Raw genomic sequence first — 19,981 nt, forward strand, 5'->3', positions numbered from 1 at the left:
AATGGTAAAGTATTAAAATTATCTTTCTTCAACATCTATAAACATTAACATCACTTCATATTTAATTCTCTTATTTAAGTTTAAGTGTTAATGTTCTAGCTGAATGTTTATACCTCAGCTAAGTTTCATAGGTTCAACGGTATTTGAGAGAAGGGTGGTTCATTCGCCCTGCCCGGGTTGTGTGATGTTTCTGTTGAGTTCGAATCCACTGTTTGCGTTCGAATTCATTCTTTCGTATGTAAGAAAGTGTAGTCCGACAATTTTTTTATGGGTCGGCCTCATTGTGAGCTGTTCTCGGTGTGGGTAGGAGGCACCGCTGCTCTTGCCTACCAAAGGATCGCGTTGGTGTGCTGGGGTCCTGGTATTTGCTACGAATGGTATGTTTGGATATTAAGTATTCTGTGCCAGTTTTTTTCTGTATCGACTGTGATTTCTGTGGTAGTGGGATCTAGCATAATTTTCGAGTTATTTCACATCCTTTTCCTAATATGATTGCTAATTACTGGAAGGACTCTTAAAAATCGGCTAATATTCTTTAACCAGTTACCCTTCTTAATATCTCCAATAACAACAAGACATAGTACACATTACTGATTCTCCCCTTCACACACACAGCACTATAAGTATCTAGCAAATAACGATGGACTGCGTTCCAATTAATGAGAAACGGGTATTCAAGTAAAAAATTAAAACTGGTTAGCCATATTTAAAATTCTCTCTCTCTCTCTCTCTCTCTCTCTCTCTCTCTCTCTCTCTCTCTCTCTCTCTCTCTCTTGTTCCCACCCCCTCTCCTCTCTCGCTCGTTCGCTTGTTCGTTCGTCTCTTAATAAGCATGTCTATATAAAACTGTGCTAGGCTATCAAGAGCTCAAATCTCTCTCTCTCTCTCTCTCTCTCTCTCTCTCTCTCTCTCTCTCTCTCTCTCTCTCTCTCTCTCAACCAACCGACGTGCACAAAACGAGGGTAAGAGTTTCAAGGTCAGAAGGAGGAGGAAGGAGGCACGTGATGGTAGTGAAGGTGGTGATGGTAGTTATGATGATGATGATGGTGGTGGTGGTGGCGGGGGTGGGAGGTGGTGGAGGAGGAGCCAGAGGTAACGGTGGTGGTGGTTGCAAATATGGAATGGGGAGAAAAAAATAGAATAGAATAGAAAGGAAGGAAACAGGAAGAAAAAGAATGAACTAGAGGAAAGAGGGGAATGAAAGAGGAAGAGAGGGATGATGAGGAAAGGAAGAAAAGTAGATATGAGAAGGAAAACTAAGGAAGAGAAGGAAATATAGTAAGGAAGATAAGGTAAACAGGGAAAAGTAGAAATTGAAACAGTAAGGAAGAAAGGAAAGAGATAAAGCGAAGGAAAAGAGGAAGGAAGAGAAGGAAATAGAGTAAGGAAGATAAGGTAAACAGGGAAAAGTAAATTAAAACGGAGGAAGGAAGAAAGGAAAGAGATAACAGGGCGCGCGCCGGAAGAAAACGGGAGGCGAGGCAACACCTGCGCGGTGCCCCAAACCTATCACCTCCACTCCTCACCTTTCATCCGCTGATATCCGTCATCCGCCGCTGCAGCCACTTCACACGCATCCACGGAACACACGAACATTTAAACAACACACGTGACCGCAAAAATCAACGCCCGAGAGCACTAATTAAAGATAAACCTCGATAATGACGGACGATAACGCGCGCGACCTCCTCCAATGGGAAGTGAGCCTCGTCTAATCGGGCAAGTGATCGATAGCCAATCACCGTCGGGTATTTGTCCTCTAAGCCCCGCCCATTTTGTTATGTCATGTTATCTAACTTTCCTGATTGGTTCGATATGATGTCACTGATTGATGGATTTGCTAATATTTTTCAGATTTATTGTATTCATTGACAATAAACGAGAAAATGCGTAAATAATGACGAGAAGGAAACTACACTTATTGGTATTAGGCTAGTTTCGAAATCTGAAAAGATATAAATAATGAGAAATAGAAATGGAATAAAACACGAAACAAATGAAGTGAAGGATGCCAGAGAGAGAGAGAGAGAGAGAGAGAGAGAGAGAGAGAGAGAGAGAGAGAGAGATTAACAACACAAGAAGAATGAGACGATAGGAAAAAGAGAAATTACAGAGGAGAAAAAGAGGAGAGAGAACACGGACAAATCTCTCCCTCCACCACTCCCTCCCTCCTTCCTTCTCCCCCTACCTCCTCCTCTCCTCTGTTTTGACCGTTCATAGTGTGGGCGATCAGTCAGACGTTCTAATTAATTGCAAAATAACTAATTGATCAGATGTGCGGGTTGCCCACCTCCCTCATTATCCAGCTTGATGCATTTCCCCGCGTCCGTGGTAATGATAGTGAGGTGATGGTGATGCATGGCCGTGGGGCGAAGAGAAAAATGATCACGTTCACCTTCACTTGGGTTCCTCCTATTCCTGTGTGTTGTCTTATTTTGTTCTTCGTTGTGTTTTGCTTCTCCTTCTTCTTCTTCTTCTTCTTTCCTCGTTTCGTTCCTCCTCTTCGTTTAGTAATAGGCTAGGAGGAACAGTTATGATTTTTTCTTTTTATGTGATGTTTATTTTATCATTCCCTTGTTGTCTTATCTGTTTCTTCTCTGCATTTTCGTTGTCTTCTTCTTGTTCTTCTTTTGTTTTGAGGCTAGATTACGAATGATCTTTTCTTTAGTTTTTGTTTTCTTGTTTTCATTCCATGTGTTGTCTTATTCCGCTCTCTGCGCTTTTCTTCTTTTCCTATTAGGCTAGACTACGATTTTGAGGACTAATAGGAATGATTCTTTTTCTATTTTCTTCGTTTGTGATGCGTTTTGTTTTTCTTCAATTTGTCTGGTTTTTCTATAGTAGTTTATTATTTTCTTTTTATTCCTATTCCGTTCTTGTCTTAGTTTGTTCTTCGCTGTACTTTTATTTTCCTTCTTGTTCTTCCTTTCTTAGTAGGCTAGAATACGAATGTTTTTTTTTTTTTCTTCTATTGTTTGTGTTTGTTTTCCTCTTGTTCCTTGTCCCCTTTCGTTTTATTTAGTTCTTCAATGCGCTTTGCCTTTTCTTCCTTTTCCTCGTTTAGTAATAGGTTAGGTACTATGTTTTGGAGCCCGAATGGTTACGATTTTTCTTTCCGTGGTTTTTTATGTTTTGTTCTTTTTCGTTAGTTTGTGTTGTCTATTTACCTCGTTTCTGTTCCCTTATTGTTAGTGTTTTACTTATTTCTTCTCCGTTTCTATTCTTCCTTTCTTATTAGGCTTGAGTACGATTTTGAGGATTAGTAGATATGATTTTTTCTTCATACTTCGTGTCAGATGTGCTTCATTTTTTCTATAATTTGTCTGTTTTATTTGTTTATGTTGGGTTCATTTTTTCTTTTTCTTATTTCCTTGTCTTATTTCAGTCTACGCTGCACTTACTCTTCTTCTTTTAATATTAGGCTAGAGTACGATTTTTTTTTATTTAATTTGTGTTTCTTATTCTTGTTTTATTCCCTCGTTGTCTTCATCCGTTCTTCGCTGCCCTTCGCTTCCCTTCTTTCTCCCTTAGTAGGCTAGAGATGTTTGGGATACTAATGGATTATATATATTGTTTGGGATACTAATGGGTTATATATATTTTTTTTAAGTATATATTTACATTTAATTGGTTCTGAGCTTTTATTTTTTTTCGTTTAGTGTGTGTGTGATCATTTTTTTCCTTTGTCTTCTTTCTTATTTCTTCACTTGACTTTTTCTCACTTGTTTTCTTTATAGTAGGCTATCTATGATTCTGAGTGCGAGGGAATTTTTATTTTAGTTTTCTGTATTTACCTTCTAAGTGTGTGTGTGTGTGTGTGTGTTTATTTTTTGTTGGTTTGTTGCTTCGTGTAATATATTATCTTTGTTATCTGATTTTTTTGGTATATTAAGTTATGGTGTATCATTTTGTTTTTCTTTGTTAATCTGTGTATTTTTCTTTAATTTAGTTTTTTTTTTTTTTTTTTTTTCTTTAACATGAAAGATTAGGGATGGGATTCGCTTTGTTTTGTTCTTGTGCTTTTTCTTTTTTTTTTCTTTTTTTCTTCTAATCTATTCACGTTGTTTTGAAGCTGTACATTTTATACACTAATAGTGCTGGTGAAGTGCTGCATAGCCTAGTTAGACGCACAACTTTACTGGGCAGTTACTGTATAAAAACAATAATTGCGTATCTGAATATACTCTTATTTATGCTGCTGCTTTCAATCAGCCATACATCCCAAGACAGTTTAATGTAGTAACAAATTCACAGCTCTTTCACAGCACAAATCAACAGGTGTCCCACAGAACTTGCACACTGTCATTACCTAAACAAATACTTTCACAGTGAGTGTTAAGCAGAATATGCTTATTAAAACCCAAATACATAGGCGATGCATCTCCATTATACATAAAAATTGGAATACTTTTACCAAAATTATGACATAGCTAAAAAAATGTACTGTTATTTTATCAACATTATTTCATATCACAAACAAGAATTTGACTTTACAGTATAACGAGAATGTACTCGACACCCAACACAAAACAACACACCTCGCTGAACACACTTTTTAGTACATTTTGAACGGCACAAATACCATGGTAAAAAAAAAAAAACCATTTATCATATCAAATTTGCTTTCCACTTGATATCAGTAAAACAGTGAGAGCAATACACAACAAACACTATCATTAATTATTTTATGTTTTAAGCTTCCTATTTTAAGCCCATATCTCACTCTTTGACAAATAATCACTACATCATTCTATAATTCATCTGGAATAGCCAAAATTAAATACAAAACATTATACACTTGCTACATGCACGCAAACAAGAAAACTTTTTTATTTCCCTGCTTATTCCTCCTTGTAGCACAGTTCATTTTATTCACCTAATTTTCTGCCATGTTAAATTATGTAAAAGACTAGAATGATTTAAAATGCAAGTGGTTATTTACTCGTATGGAAAATCTATATCTATCAATCTTGCCTGTACTCTTTTTATAGCCTATTATGTTCATAGTACTCCAAAAATGTATACTCTTTCTATCGTTTCCTTTATAACTTTTCTTTTTGTCCCTTTCTTTCAAACTAAAAACATATTTCACACCTGTTAATCCAAGGCTTATCGAAGCTTATCTACACTCGTCAATAACAAGGTCTTCCCACGGGTGTCATTATGGCGTATCGGTCCGAGTTACCAGATTGCCGCACTTTGCATCTTATGTTTTCCGATTTCTGACCCAAAAAGTGTCTCCTCCACTCCAATAACTACATTTATTTATAGTTACCGTTGAAAGGTTTAATTATTAGTGTCTTTTTGCTATAGTTATGTGTCAAAAAACGGTAAATACAATGGTGGATACGATAATCTGGCAACGGTAGTCTCAGGTTACAGGAAGGCCCGGGGGAGGAAGAAGAGCGGGGCGGAGGTGGCGAGGAGAAAAAGATGCCCTGGAAACATTTATCAGAAGGAAGAACAAGTATCGGGAAAAAAGATGCAGGAGGAGGAAGAGGAGAATCAGGTGACACGAGAAAATAATTAGTAATGAGAGTACAGGAAAGAACGATACTGAAGACGAGAAGCTAAAAAAAAATAAGACTAAATTAATATAAAGGATAAATATGGTATAGCCTATTATGTTGGTGGTGTGTGTGTGTGTGTGTGTGTGTGTGTGTGTGTGTGTGTGCATATCATGAAGAAAAAAAAACTTGTAGATATTGAGAAAAAAAAAATATTAAATTATGTGTTTTAAATGCAATTGATTATTTACTCATATGAAAACACTATCTATCCATCTATCTGTCTATCTATCCATCTATTTATCTTTCTGCATTTCTTTCGTTCTTTCTGAATTTATTCATTTATTTCCGTTTTCTTTCTTTTCTTTCCATCTTCCCGTTTTCTTTTTTCTATCTTTCTTTCCTTCTTTTTTTCCTTTCTTTTTCTTTCTTCCTTCCTTTCTTTTTCATTTTCTATCTCTTAACTACATACATTAAAAAAAAAAAAGCGTATCCGTTGGGTAATTCGTGTGTTGAAGTATAGAAAGGAAAAAACCCCAGCTCCATCCCATTTCATCTTCATCCTCTCCCTTCCTCTCCTTCCCTCTCCCTCACGTCCTCCTTCACCCTCAGCGCCTCCACACCTCTCACAGCGCGGCTCTTCCTTCTCCTTCACGTGGGACCCGACTTGATTACAGGTTAGGCAGGTGAGGTTGGCATACGCGATTTAGGTGGCATTAGTTCCTTCTGTCTGGCTACGGGAAAAACAACGCAGTTCTCCTCCCTTGTAGCCGAAGATGGAGGAAGGGGAAGAGGGAAGGAAAGAAGGGGAAGGGTACATATGCAAGGAGGAAGGAAGAAGGGAAAGGAAGGGAAGATATTGGATTTGTGAAAGGAAAGAATTGAAAGAGTAAAGAAAGAAAGTATTGGACATCTGTAAGGAGAAAGGAAAGGAAAGGGAAGGAAAGGAAGCTAGGAAGGGAAGGGTGCAGGGAGGATGGGAATGAAAGGGAGGAAGAAGGGATGTCAAGGGAAAGGGATAGATGGAAAGAGGAAGATAAAGAAGTAGGTAAACTGAGGGGAAGGTAATGGAAAAGCAAAGGAGGTGTAGAAGGGAAGGGATGGAAAAGAAGTGAAGAAAAGGTAGAAGAAGGAGAGTAAGGGGAGATTAGATGAGGCTGGTAGGTATGTAAAGAAGAAATGGAAGAAAAAAAGGAAAACAAAAACAAATAGAAAAGAGGGAAAGGTAAAATATAAAGAAGAAAGGAATGAAAGTGAGTGGAGGTTGACGGATAGTTGAAAGGAGGAATAGAAGAAGGGAAGAGGGAAGAATAGGTGGATAAGGAGAGGAAGGTAGGTGGAGATAATGGATGGGTGGAGGTAATGGAGAGATGGAGATAGGGTACAGGTAGACTAATAGACAGGTGGAAGGTAAGTGGATGGTATAGACAGATAGACAGATGGAGATTGGTAGAAAGAAAAATGGTGAATAGATGGATAGAAGAAGAAAACAAATTACAGGTAAGAATAGAAATACAGGTTAGTGGACAGGTGAAAGAATAGCCAGGTGGATAGGAATGCAGGGTAGTTAGGCAGGAAGGTAAATAGGTGGATAGGTAGAGTGAAGAGTGGAGAGGTAAGATTGGAAGAACAGGGAAGTGGATGAGTTAGGTAAGTGGTTGGTAAGGTAAGGGAAAGTTAAGAAAGTAAGGTAGTTAGGTAAGGTACAAGAGAAGAAGTAAAGGGAATGGAAGGAGAGTGAATGGGAGACTAAGATAGATAGGTAGATAGAAGTGGATATACAGGTAAAGGGAACTCGTGGGTAGATAGGTAAGGTGTCTGTGGGCGGATGATGAAGGGTAGTGAGGATGGTGCGGTGTGTGTTGCCTTGTGTTGTGTTTCATCATCTTCCAGTCATTATTGTGTGTGTTATTACGAGTTATTGTTCTTGTGATGGTGATGATGGTGGGAGGTGATGGTGAGGGGTAAAGATGGGTTGGCTGTGGGGTTATTGTGTTGTGTTGCGGCTTGTTTTGTTCTGTTTTTCCATGTTCTTTTCTGTGTTTTTCTGTTTTCTGTGTTTTTGTGTGTGTTCTAATGTGTTTGTTTATTTGTCCTGTGTTTCATAGTGTTATATAATCTATTCAAGGTCAGAGAATCATACTTGAGTTAGAAAATAAGTGAGTGATTGGATCATTATATAAGTGAGTGAGTTAGGAAATAGTGAGTGATTGGATCATTATACAAGTGAGATTTAGAAAATAGTGAGTAAGCGTTAAGGAAAGGAAAATTGAGTTAACGAATACGAATATGGAACTTGATGAATGAGTGAGTGAAAATAAAAAAAGGGATGCAATACAGATGCTTGTTTGTGTTGACAGCATAAAAAAATCTTTTCGTTTATATTAGCTTGTTATATTGTAATGATGTTTTTGTTTTATTCAGTCAGTCATTCACCGTCTCATTCATCTGATCACTCAATTTCTCGCAACATCTGTATTTTCATTTATTTATACATTTCGATTTTACAGGCCAAAGGTAAATCAAAATAAAATAAAGAATATGCCTGAAACTTTCTCTTAGAAAAAGTATATATATAGAGTTCAAAAGACAGGAATCGGTTATGGTTAGAGGTGTTCCGATCCCCTTCTTCATCTCGTTGCCTTTAAACCTCTTCTATATTCCTATTTGCTTCATACATTCATCCTCCTTTCTTTTACACTCCTCAATTTTCCTGCCTCTCCTCATCTTCCTCATTCTCCTCTTCATCTCTTACCCTTTAATCCTCTTCTGTGTTCCTATTTCCTTCATACATTCGTCTCCTGCCATCGTGTTCTCTTTTCCTCTTTTACTTTCCTCTTTTCCTATTTTTTGCCTTTTATCAGCGATGGGTGAAGGTCCCGAAAGAGATTGTTCATATTTAGGCTTCAACCGGAGGAGAGTTTGATGGATGAGTTAATAAGGGAAGGAGTTTGCCAATCTACCTCCTTACTCCTTTACTCCCTCTTCCTCCTCTTCTCTTCCTCTTAATGTCGCTTGTATCTCTCTTCCCTTCGTCATTTTCCTTCCTCGCTTCCTTCTTCTCCAGCTCTTTCTCCTTACTCATTTACTCTCTTCCTCCTCTTCCTCTTCTCTTCCTCTTACTGCCTCTTGTATCTCTCTCTTCTCCGTCACTTTCCTTCCTCACTTCCTTCTTCAGCTCTACCTCCTTCCTTTCTTTCCACCTCCTCCTCCTCCTCCTTTCCATTTCTCTTTTCCTTTTCCACATCTTCCTCTCCCGTTCTCATTCTCCTCCACCTCTTACGCCTTTCTTTCTCCCTTTTATTTTTATTTTTTTATATTTTCCTTGTACTGTTTATCGACTTCATTTCGCTTTCCATTCAATCACCTTCTTCCTTCTTTTCTTTCTCTTATTTTACCTTTCTCTTGTTTTCTGTTTTTTTTTCTTTTCCTTCCTTCTTTCTATGTTCATTTTATCTCACTTATCTACCTATCATCATCTCCTTTTATCTTTCTCTCCATCATTCACTCCCTTTCCTCCTCCTCCTCCTCTCTCCAGTCAATCAATTAAGTTTTTCCTCCTGTCTCCTCTCCTCTCAATCTTTCTCTAATTATCTTTCTCATACATTTTTCTTCTCGTAATAATAGCTCTTTACATTCTTTCTTCATTATCTCTCTTCCGCAATTCTTCTTTTACTCAGTCTTTCTCTTTCATTCTCTTCATCATCATCATCATCATCTTTCTCTCCCATTCCCTCATAATTTTGTCTTTGGTTCAGCCCTTCTTCACTCTCTTGTCTCTCTCTTCCTTTTCTTCATTGTTTTTGTCTATTTCTGGTCTTTACTAATTTTTTCTTTGTTTCTTTTGCTTCCTTTATTCAGTTATTCTTATCCTTCTTTCTTTTACTCCTCTCGATTTTTCTGCCTTTCCTCTTTTTCCTCATCCTCCTCTTCATCTCGTAGCCTTCTGTCATCGTCTGTTTTCCTCTTTGCCTCTTGCCTCCTGTAACCCTCTTATTTTCCTCATTTATTTTCCTCTTTTTTTCCTCATTTCTCTTTTCCTTCCTCACTTTCTTCTTCTCCAGCTCTTCTTCCTTCTTTCCTTCCTTCAGCATCTACTATCACCTTCCTATCTCCTCACCTTCCTCTCCACCTCCTCCTCTTCCTCTTGCTACTTTCCTTTTCTACATCCTCCTCTTCCTTTCTCATTCTCATCCACCTCTTCCTCTTCCTATCCTACGTCTCCTCTTACCTTCCTCCCCTTCCTCCTCCTCCTCCTCCTCTTCTCCCATGAAAAATGACCCCCCACCCCCCTCACCCCAAACCGCCACCTTCGGCCCGGCTCACCTGCCCGCGCTGCCCACCTTGATGAATCGCCCGGCCGAGGACTCTGATATCAATCCCTCGCCAGCCGCACCACGGATAACTTCACTCCATCACTCCTAAACGCGATAACCTATAGAGGTCTTCGCCTCCTCCTGTCTTTTTCTAGTATTCATCATATGCCTTCATTACTCATTACATTCATCCTCATTGACCTACTCATATTCATGGTTATTCGTCCTATTTGTTTATTTTCTTCCTCCTCTTCCTTATATTATTTTTCGTCCTCCTCCTTATCTTAGTCCTAACCCTCCTCATCTCGTTTTCTTTATCCCCATCTTTCTTTTTCTTAAGTCTATAGCGTTGGTAGGCTGTCTTGGGGGGGGTCTCGGGCGGCCCCAGTCAGTTAGTGGAGCAGGCGGATTTTTTTTATAGTGAGTGCCGTGATGTATGACTATTGCTTGGCCCATGCTACCCCCCCGGTGCTCCTCTTCGCCAATGTCGCTGAAGTTAGGGTTGATTGAAGGCCTGGGCAGCATGTGGGTAATCTTCTGTCACTCGGCAATGGCTTGAATAATTGGTTTGTTAAAAGTCTGGTTATCCTGCTCAAATCCTAATCTTAATTCATCTTCTCTTCCTTATGCTCTCTATCTCCTCATTTCCTTCCTCCTCCTCCTCCTCCTTTTATCTGATAGCCATATATAGACTCATTCGTGTTTCTGCTCTCTTTAATAATCATCATCTTCCTTCTCCTCATCCTCGCTCTCCTTTTCCTTTCCTCTTCCTAATCTTAGCCTTCTACTCTTCTTCATCTCCTCCTCTTTCTTCTCCTAATATTCATCTTATCCTCCTCTTCCTCCTCTTATCTCTTTCTCATTTCCATTTTCTTTCTTCCTCTATGCATTCTTCTTATGTCCAACTATTTTTTTTTCTCTTCTTCCTTCTCATACTGATTTTCACACTCATCTTCTTCCCTCATCCACATTTTACTTTTTTTATTTCTTATCTTATCCATCTGTTTTTTCTTCTTACTTTCTCCATCCCTCTTCCTCTTCCTCTTGTTTATCTTTTCTCTCTTGTTCGTCTCTCTCCCTCTTCTTGTTTTCACTCTTAATTCATTCATAATACTAACATCCTTCTTTTTTCAGGTCCTCCTCTTCCTCCTGTTCATCCTCTTCTTCCTGCTCCTCCTCTTCTTCCTCTTGATCTTTATCCATCTCCTCCAAATTCTCCACTTCCTCTTTCTCCTCTTCGTTTCTCTCTGCATATCCTTCCTTCTTTCCTTCCTTCTCTTCCTCGTTCGTCTCTGGCTTTCCCATCGAACCCTCCTCCTTCTCCTCTTCCTCCTCTTTCTCCTCTTCGTTCCTCTCATCATATCCTCCCGCTTCTCTCTTCCTCCCTCTCATTCGTCTTCTCTACCGTTTCCATCACCACCACCACCATCACCTCCTCCTCCTCCTCCTCCTCCTCCTCCTCTCGTACACACTCGAGTGGACAAGAAACTCATCTGCATCGCCGGCCATTTGTTATTATCTTGGATGCATCGATATCTTATCTTGGTTAATAGTGCGTAATGACGGAGTGGGCGGCGGGAGGCTGATACTGGACGACCTGCTCCGCCGTGATGGATCTGCCCAGGTAAGAGAGGCCATTAATATCACCTTTAGTTAGCCGCTCGCCCACTCACCTGATTTCGGGGCTCTATTCCAGGTGAGTTCTGCCAGGTAAGAGAGACCATTAGTATCACCTGTTCTAACTCGCCTGTATTTGTGTGTCAAGGTGTTTTCTGCCCAGGTAACAGCGGCCATCAATAACACCTTTCGTTAGCCGCTAGCCTGCTCACCTGATTTCGGTACACCTTTTCACCTGCCTGTATGTGTGTGTCCAGGTGTGTTCGACCAGGTAAGAAGGACCATTAGTATCACCTGTTCAATCTTACCTGTATCTTTGTCTCAAGGTGTGTTCTGCCAGGTAAGAAAGGCCATTAATATTACCTTTATAATCGTACCCAGGTAAGAACACCAATTAATACACCTTTCGTGAGCCTCTTACTAGTTTACCTTAGTTTGCTAGTTTTTTTTTAATTGCAGCTACCCTATTTCATTAGTGCTTTCGTTCCATGTCTATATAACAGGTGAGGAAAGCATGTATACAAGAGTTCTGTGGTGAAATACAGCATCCACTTTAATTACACAAGGACAAGTTCCACCTGTGTCCTTTTCGTTAGTCCTTTCTTATTGCTTCTCTCGACAAGTTTTAAAATGTTCCATGTAGCTGATCAGATGTGTTCTGGTGCATGAGGCGTGTTGAGGCGAGGGGAGCTCACCTGTTTGGTGTGATGTATCTTCGTGATGTGATGGGAAAGGTGTGTCCTGCCCTCTAGAGATGTATTTATGATAATCGTTCCCGACTAAACACCTAATTCACCATTATTCATCTTGGTCTGCCATCACCCAGAACGCATCACCGGTCATTCCCGCCATCACCTGCCCCTCGTCCTCTCCCCTCCCTCACGCCCCCCGGGCCACGCCGCCGCCCCCACAATAGCGCGTCGCCTCGCGGCAGGAAAGAGGAAGTAATCAGATTCAATTAAGAAGAAACTCAGCGCAGAGACGCCGCGGGGAGGGTTCAGCGTCACGAGGGGCGCAGAGGCGTGTTGCATTATTTATCGTGTTTAGTTTGTGTCTGTTCACCCGCTGATCCGCGGACTCATTGATTGGCGATGTTTTGGCCCTCGTGGTTGTTGTAGCGAACTTCACCTTTCACTTATCTATTTATTACTTTTGTTTTAATTTATAGGTTTATCACATATTTTATTTTTATAGGTTATTCAGTTTCGTTAATTAGTTGAATGACTGGATATTTAACCTATTTATTGTCTTTTATGATATTGGTTTATTAATGCATTAATTTTATCATATTGGTGTTTTATTGCCCTACCATGTGAGCTTACTTTTATGATATTTGTTTATGATATTTTTTTTGCTGATCCTTTTTTCTCTTATCCGTAACTGTTCACCTGTCTATATCGTTCTACCTATCTCTCTCTCGCTCTCCCAGCCTCTCCCAGCACACATTCTAACTCTATTCTAGCTTATATTCTAATTCTCATTCTCTTATTCTAACTCTTATATTCTCTTACTCTCTTATTTTCTCTTATTTATATCCGTAACTGTTCACCTGTCTATATCGTTTTCACTATCCGTCTACCTGTCTCTCGCTCTCCCAGCCTCTCCCAGCACACATTCTAACAAGGGTGTAAGGAAGGTATTACGCTTACCTGTAAATCCTCCCATCTCGCCCGTTCACCTTCGTTTCTTCGCTTCACAACTTCCATCATTTTATTATTTTTTTTTTCCTCCGTTTCCTCCAATTTTACTCGCCTCATGTTTCTCAGTTACCTGTTTCCTCCCTCTCTCCCTCCCTCCCTTCCCGCGCTTCCTCCCTCCCTCTTTCCTTAATTTCTCTGCGTTCCTTCATCCCTTCCCTCCCTCCTTCTACTTCTCCCTTGACCCTTTCCCTCCTTCTCTGCTTTCCTCCCTTCCTCCCTCCCTTCCTCTTTCCTTAATTTCTCTGCGTTCCTTCATCCCTTCCCTCCTTCCTTTTACTTCTCCCTTGACCCCTTCCCTCCTTCTCTGCTTTCCTCCCTCCCTTCCCTCTCTCCTTGCCTTCCTTCACTGGTTCCTTCTCCCCCTTTCCTCCCTCCTCTGCCACCTTGGTTCCTTTCCTTCCCTCCTTCTCTACCTCCCTTCCTACCCTCCTTCATTCCCTCCTAAGTCTCCCTTTATCTCTTCCTTCTTTCATTCCTTGCCTTCCTTCCCTCCTTCATGCTCTACCTTCTCCTTACCTTCCTGCTATCCTTCCTACCTTACTTTCACCATCCTTCTATTCCTTCTCTCACTTTCCTTCCCTCCTTCTCTTCTTCCTTCTTTGTCTCTCTCCCTCTTCCATCCCTATTTTTCCACATCTATCCCCTTTTTCTTCCTTCTTCTCTCCTTCCATCCCTCCTTTCTCTCAGTACGTTTCTCCCTCCTTTCTTCCATTCCTCCCTTCCTTTCCTCCATTCCTTCCTCCATTCCTTCTATTTTCTGCCTTTTATTCCTTCCTTTCTTATCTTCCTCGTTCTCCATCTCATTCCCTCCCTCACCTTACCTGCTCTCACCTGTGCTCCTCGCCGCGCCTGCTCGTAATTAAGCCCCGTAATCACGCTACGATTCGAGCTGATTGATGACGAGGAATAACTCACACGCAGAATCCAATCCCATGTGCGGCCCGGGTTTGGGATCCGCTTAAGTTAATTCTTCCCTCGCATCCTTTTTCTTCGTCTCTCTCTCTCTCTCTCTCTCTCTCTCTCTCTCTCTCTCTCTCTCTCTCTCTCTCTCTCTCTGACCTTCTAATTGACACTATCTAACTTTTTAGCTAGAGAGAGAGAGAGAGCTCGCGCGCGCGCGCACCGATTACCTTCTAGACCCGAATCAGGCATCACATGGGCTCCGTAGCTGTTTGGGGAGGAGGAGGAGGAGGAGGAGGAGGAAGAAGAGTGAGGCTGCCGTGTATAATGATGTTTTGAGCCTCTTTCTCCTCTTCCTCCGTTCTCCTTTTCATCTTCCTCTTCCTCCTTTCTCTCCTTTCGTTCTCCTTTCTCCTCCTCCTTTCTCTCATTTCCTTCTTCTCTTCCCTCTTGTCGTCCTTTCTGATCTTCCGTCCTCTTCCTCCTCTTCCTCTTTCTTCTTTGATCGCTTTCAAGGTCCTCTTTCTCCTCTTCTTTTCCTTCCATTTTCCTCTTTTTCCTCCTGTTTTCCCCCTTTTGTTCTCTTATCTTCCTCCTCTTCCTCCTTCCTCCCCTTTCGTCCTCGTCTTCCTCCTTCCTCCCCTTTCGTCCTCCTCTTCCTCATCCACCTCCTTTCTCTCCTTTCATTCAAATCTTCCTATTCCTCTTTTCTCAAACTTGTTATCCTTCTCCTCCTCCTCTTCCTCCTCCTCCTCCCGCAATTGAATAGGACAGACGAGGAAAAAAATTAGTGAGATGAATGGATGTTGATGCCGATGTATGAGTGTATGTGTGTCAACCTGTATAGAAAGGATGATTTTGAGTGTATGAATGCGTGTATTAGAGAGAGAGTGTGTGTGTGTGTGTGTGTGTGTGTGTGTGTGTGTGTGTGTTGGTGGGTGTGGTGGGAGGGGGGGGGAGCTGAGTGTGACGGTGAAGGTGAGTGAAGGAGAAGATAGTTAAGGATAAAAAAAGGTATGAAGGGTGAGTTGAATACCTGGAACTTGGACTTTTAAATCACACACAGGTGACACTTGATACAGGTTAAATTAATACCTTGTGAGAACTGAAGGGAAGAATGAGCATGCAAGAAAATAACATAAAAAAATTTAAAAAAAACGAAGCAAATGATATCTTGCACTATAAAGAAAATTCCTATACCCTAAAATCATCATCATCATCATCATCATCATCAGAAATCAAGAAGAGTCGAGAGATCAAAAGAGGAGGAAGAGGAAGAGGAGCAAGGAGAAGAGGAGGCGAATGAGGAGGCGAATGGAGGAAATTAACAGAAAAAGAGGAGAGATAAGATAGAAGGAGGAAGAGAAGAAAGTATGAGAGAAACAGGGGATGAGAAGACAGAAGGAGAATGAAAAGGGAGGAGGAGGAGGAGGAGGGAAGACAAGGAAAAAGAGGAAAAATAGAAAAAAAGCAAAAGAAGAAACCAGAGAGGACAAAAAACAAAGAGGAGGGGAAGAAGAATGAGAACGGAGGAGGAGGGAAAGGAAAGGGAAAAAAGAGGAGAAAAGGAAAAGAAAGAAAAGAAAAGGAAAAGAAGAAACCAGAAGGGACAAAAACAGGAAGAGGAGGAGGAGGGAAAGGCAAGGAAAAAAAAAAGAGGAGAAATAGAAAAGAGAAGGAAGAAAGAAGCAAAACAAAAAAAAAACGAAGGGGACAAAAACAGGAAGAGGAGGAGGAGGAGGGATAGAGTGGGGAGGAAAAAACGACAAAAGAGGAAAGCAGAGGCAACAAAAGCAGCAGATGGAACAGAAGCAGGAGCAGTAGGAGGAGGAGGAGCAGGAGGCGGAGGAGCAGGAAGCACTCTCAGGGTAATTACAGGTATACAGGTGTTTCCAGACAGGTAGGAGGACCGATAAATCTAGCGCGTTATCACTTGAGTCCACACGCCGGCAGGCCATCCACTAAGTTATTCCAGGTGAGGGGGGGAGGGGGGGGAGGGGGAGGAGGAGGGGCGGGAGGATTTCGGAGGTATGGAAGTTAGGTGAGGAAGTGTAAGGGGGTGGGGGAGAGGGGATAGGGGAGACTGTATGGGTGTTTTTAAAAGGTGTTTGGGAAGGGAAGGTGTGTGAGGTGAGGGAGGGAGGTGGTGGGGGCGTGAGGTTTTTGGAGGTATAGAGGGGAGGGGAAGAAGTGAAGGTATGGAGGGGGAAGGGGGGGGAGTGTATAACTGTGTCTTGAAGGTGATTGGGATTGGGAAGGAAAGGTGTGGGAGGTGAGGGAGGGAGGTGGTGGGGGGGTGAGGTTTTTGGAGGTATAGAGGGGAGGGGAAGAAGTGAAGGTATGGAGGGGGAAGGGGGGAGAGTGTATAACTGTGTCTTGAAGGTGATTGTGATTGGGAAGGAAAGGTGTGGGAGGGAGGGAGGGAGGTGGTGGGAGGGGTGAGGTTTCCGGAGTATAGGGGGTGGGGGAGGAAGTGTTATTGGGGAGAAAGGGACTCCTGTAGCTTGGTGATGTCTTCTTGTAGGAAATGCGCCCAGCAGTAAATGTATAATCGCTTTCTTAATTGACTTTGCATACTAGTGACATCTATGATCCCTTGTTTATAGAGTTAGCAAATTACATCATCAATTCGTTTGTATTTTCACTTTGATATGACTTAAACTTTCTAGATTAAGTATCAAGACACCTCTCTAAACATCTTCTAAGACCATCTTCCTCTTTCCCCAACCAATAAGTAAAGTAAGCAGAAAAGTTATATATGACATGAAAAGGACAAATAGGGGAGGGGTTCCTGATCTCCAAACCATATCCTGCTCATGACCTCCAAAAGTCCAGGACCTGCTCTGAGGAAAGGTCTAGGAAGGGAGTGTAGGGGGCTAGAGAAAGGGGCCGAGAGAGAGGTTTGGAGGGGACAGAAGAGGGGGATGAAGTCTGGGAGAAATGGTGAGGCTGTGTGAGGGGATGGAAAGGGAGAAAGATAAAAATACATAGATAGAAAGAGAGATATAGATAGATAGAGATATGGGAATGGAGGAAGAAGAAAAGAAGGGGAAGCAATGTAGGGGTGATGAAAGGAATGGAGGTGAAAGGAAGGGGAGGCTGTGTGAGGGGATGAAGAAGGAGAGAAAGATAAAAATACATAGATAGAAAGAGAGATATAGATAAAGATATGGGAATGGAGGAAGAAGAAAAGAAGGGGAAGCAATATAGGGGTGATGAAAGGGATGGAGGTGAGAGGAAGGGGAGGAGGAGGGGGAGGGGGAGCAGAGAGAAGGTAGCTGCTGTAGGGAAAGAAGGGAAGGGTGATGGGAGGGGTAAAGGAGGAGGGGGGCTTCTCCGACTAAAGGTGTGGTATGGACACCTCTCTCTCTCTCTCTCTCTCTCTCTCTCTCTCTCTCTCTCTCTCTCTCTCTCTCTCTCTCTCTCTCTCTCTCTCTCTCTCTCTACGCACCCTACTCAATAGCCTACTGCTTTATACTCTGGTTTTATATATCGTCATACTTAGTACCATACAATACCATGAATACCACTTTATAGCATCACTGTTTACTACCAATATACTACTTTATACTATGTGACTATCGATGCTTTGTTTCTTTTAGTGTGTGTGATATCGGTTTGTATATAATGTTAGATGTTCCACGAAGATGCTGCTATCACAAGGAGGCAAGAATGGGCTCAATAGAAGTATAAAACATAGATAATTAGAAACATAGATAATTGGAAACTTTCTGAGCTGAATTTATAATGTTTGATGTACCACGAAGATTCTGCTTTCACAATGAGGCAATAACGAACAGAATAAAAGTACCAAACATAGATAATTAGAAACATAGATAATTGGAAACTTTCTGAGCTGGATTCCGCTAGAGGGCAGCACTGTATCTGGTCCACCCGCTTGAAGGAGACGGACATGGAATTCCTTTTATTTCCTTATCTAACTTACCTAAAAGTATCAGGACACCTCTCCTCCCGAAACTGACCTATCTTTCGGCCACTCCTCTAACTCTTTATAGGAGCAGTGAGTAGCGGGCTTTTTTTTCATATTAGTTTCTCTACTTCTATGCCCTTGAACTCCATTGCTGTAAAAAAATAAAAAGGGGATGTGAGCGAAAGTCTTAACCTCACATCCCTTTTATAGAAACAGAAGAGAAGTATTGCATTTCCGTCTACCTCACGCTGACTTCCGCCTCCTCCTTACATGGTGTTTCAAAAGCCCCCCCTTAAAGCCGATAACAAGAAAGGGTAACAAAAATAATAACTTGCCGTATATGTTACATTACTTCAATTAACACCTCGTACTCCTTACTCTAACTGTTTTCTCTACCTGTAATTGCTTTTCCATTTGCCATTGCTCTTCACCTGCTAATTGTTTTCACTTGTAACCTTTATTTTCATCTGCAATTATATTTTTTTCCGACATTAGATTTTTTGTACCTGTAATTATCTCCACCTGCAATTGTGTTTTTTTCCTTCCCTCTCACCTGCAATTGTTTTTCCACCTGTAATTTCCATTCCTATTGTTGTCGCCGTCTCCTCACCTTCACGCGCCATCTACAGAGCAAGAAACGTAAGGGACGAGGAAAAAAAAAGTTAATAAATCTAAGCGATGAATAATTGCCGGCCTGTCCTTGAGAGATTGATGGACGGAGCGCCAGACAAGATGAGGAAATGAGGAGGTATTAGGTTTTTTTCATCTTTTTTTTTTTTTTTTTTCTTTTTGTTTTGTCTGAGAAGGTTCTGACGTCCGCCACTTAATTCTCCTCTTCTTTTCTTTTTTTTTCTTATGACACCAGGAAATAAATAAGTCGTACTATTTTTCTTTGTTTCTACTTTTTTTTTTGTGTGTGTGTGTGATGGATCGTGTTCACTTGTGTTATTTACTGATTAATGTTGTCGTTGCTGTATTGTTGTTGTTGTTGTTGTGGTTGTGGTTGTGGTGATGGTGGTGGTGGTGGTGGTGATTGTGGTTGTTGTTGTTGTTGTTGTATTACGTCTTTTCATCTTTCTAACTCTTCATACACCTATTTTTCTATCACTTTACGAAGCTACTATTTTTAACTATGCATAAGTTTATCTCTATCTATTTATGAATTTCTGAGAGGTTTTATAATCTCTCTCTCTCTCTCTCTCTCTCTCTCTCTCTCTCTCTCTCTCTCTCTCTCTCTCTCTCTCTCTCTCTCTCTCTCTCTCTCTCTCTCTCTCTCTCTCTCCTATCATTTTCCTACACTGCTTTTCTTCATTATTCAGACGAAGGAAGCGGCTATACACCCTCTCCTTCTCCTCTTCCTCCTCCTCCTCCTCCTGCTCCTCTCGGGCCGAACTCTCATAGATCAAAAGACAGCAAAATTACCCTCCCGCTCACACACTCTGGCAAAGATGGAAAGCCAACACCAACCTAAGTCTCCTCGAATATCTATCAATCATGTTTTTGCGTCAATCTCGCGGCTGTGTAATTATTTCCTCTCAGGCCCTTCAGCCCCCATTACCATTAAGCTGAAGGTAAAGCCCCTCTCGCGAATTACACACTCCCTCAACTTCTTTATTACGAACCCGCGCCTAAACCGGAGTCGCCCAAACACCGGGGAAATGGTACTTGGGCGCGCGATAAGAGGGTTGGATTCGACGGTAAAGGATCGAATCGCTTTTAAAAAGGATTACGCGTGTCGGGAAAGGTATCCGATCCTCATAGAGATGTATTGATGGTGTCACTGTACGCCCGAGCCTGTAATCTATGAAAAGCTGATGTATTTGTTGATCGTACGGTGCGGGAAGGGTGGGGGGGGAGGGGCGGGTGGTGATAACTAGAATCAACTCGGTCAGAAATATTATTCCTGCCCGTGACAAATTAGCAATGGATGGGAGCAAGGTTAGGTAGTCTCTCTCTCTCTCTCTCTCTCTCTCTCTCTCTCTCTCTCTCTCTCTCTCTCTCTCTCTCTCT

General features: G+C 41.5%; 1 long non-coding RNA gene across 1 annotated transcript; it reads left to right on the forward strand.

Moving 5' to 3' along the window:
• The first annotated feature begins 294 nt into the window (after positions 1–294).
• On the forward strand, positions 295–12,720 carry LOC126982276 (uncharacterized). The gene is made up of 3 exons (XR_007734997.1): positions 295–377; positions 10,958–11,447; positions 12,267–12,720. It is a non-coding gene; the product is annotated as an uncharacterized LOC126982276 (long non-coding RNA).
• The last annotated feature ends 7,261 nt before the right edge of the window (positions 12,721–19,981 follow it).

The sequence above is a fragment of the Eriocheir sinensis genome, chromosome 50, assembly GCF_024679095.1.
Source record: "Eriocheir sinensis breed Jianghai 21 chromosome 50, ASM2467909v1, whole genome shotgun sequence".
NCBI classification, from domain to species: Eukaryota; Metazoa; Arthropoda; class Malacostraca; order Decapoda; family Varunidae; genus Eriocheir; species Eriocheir sinensis.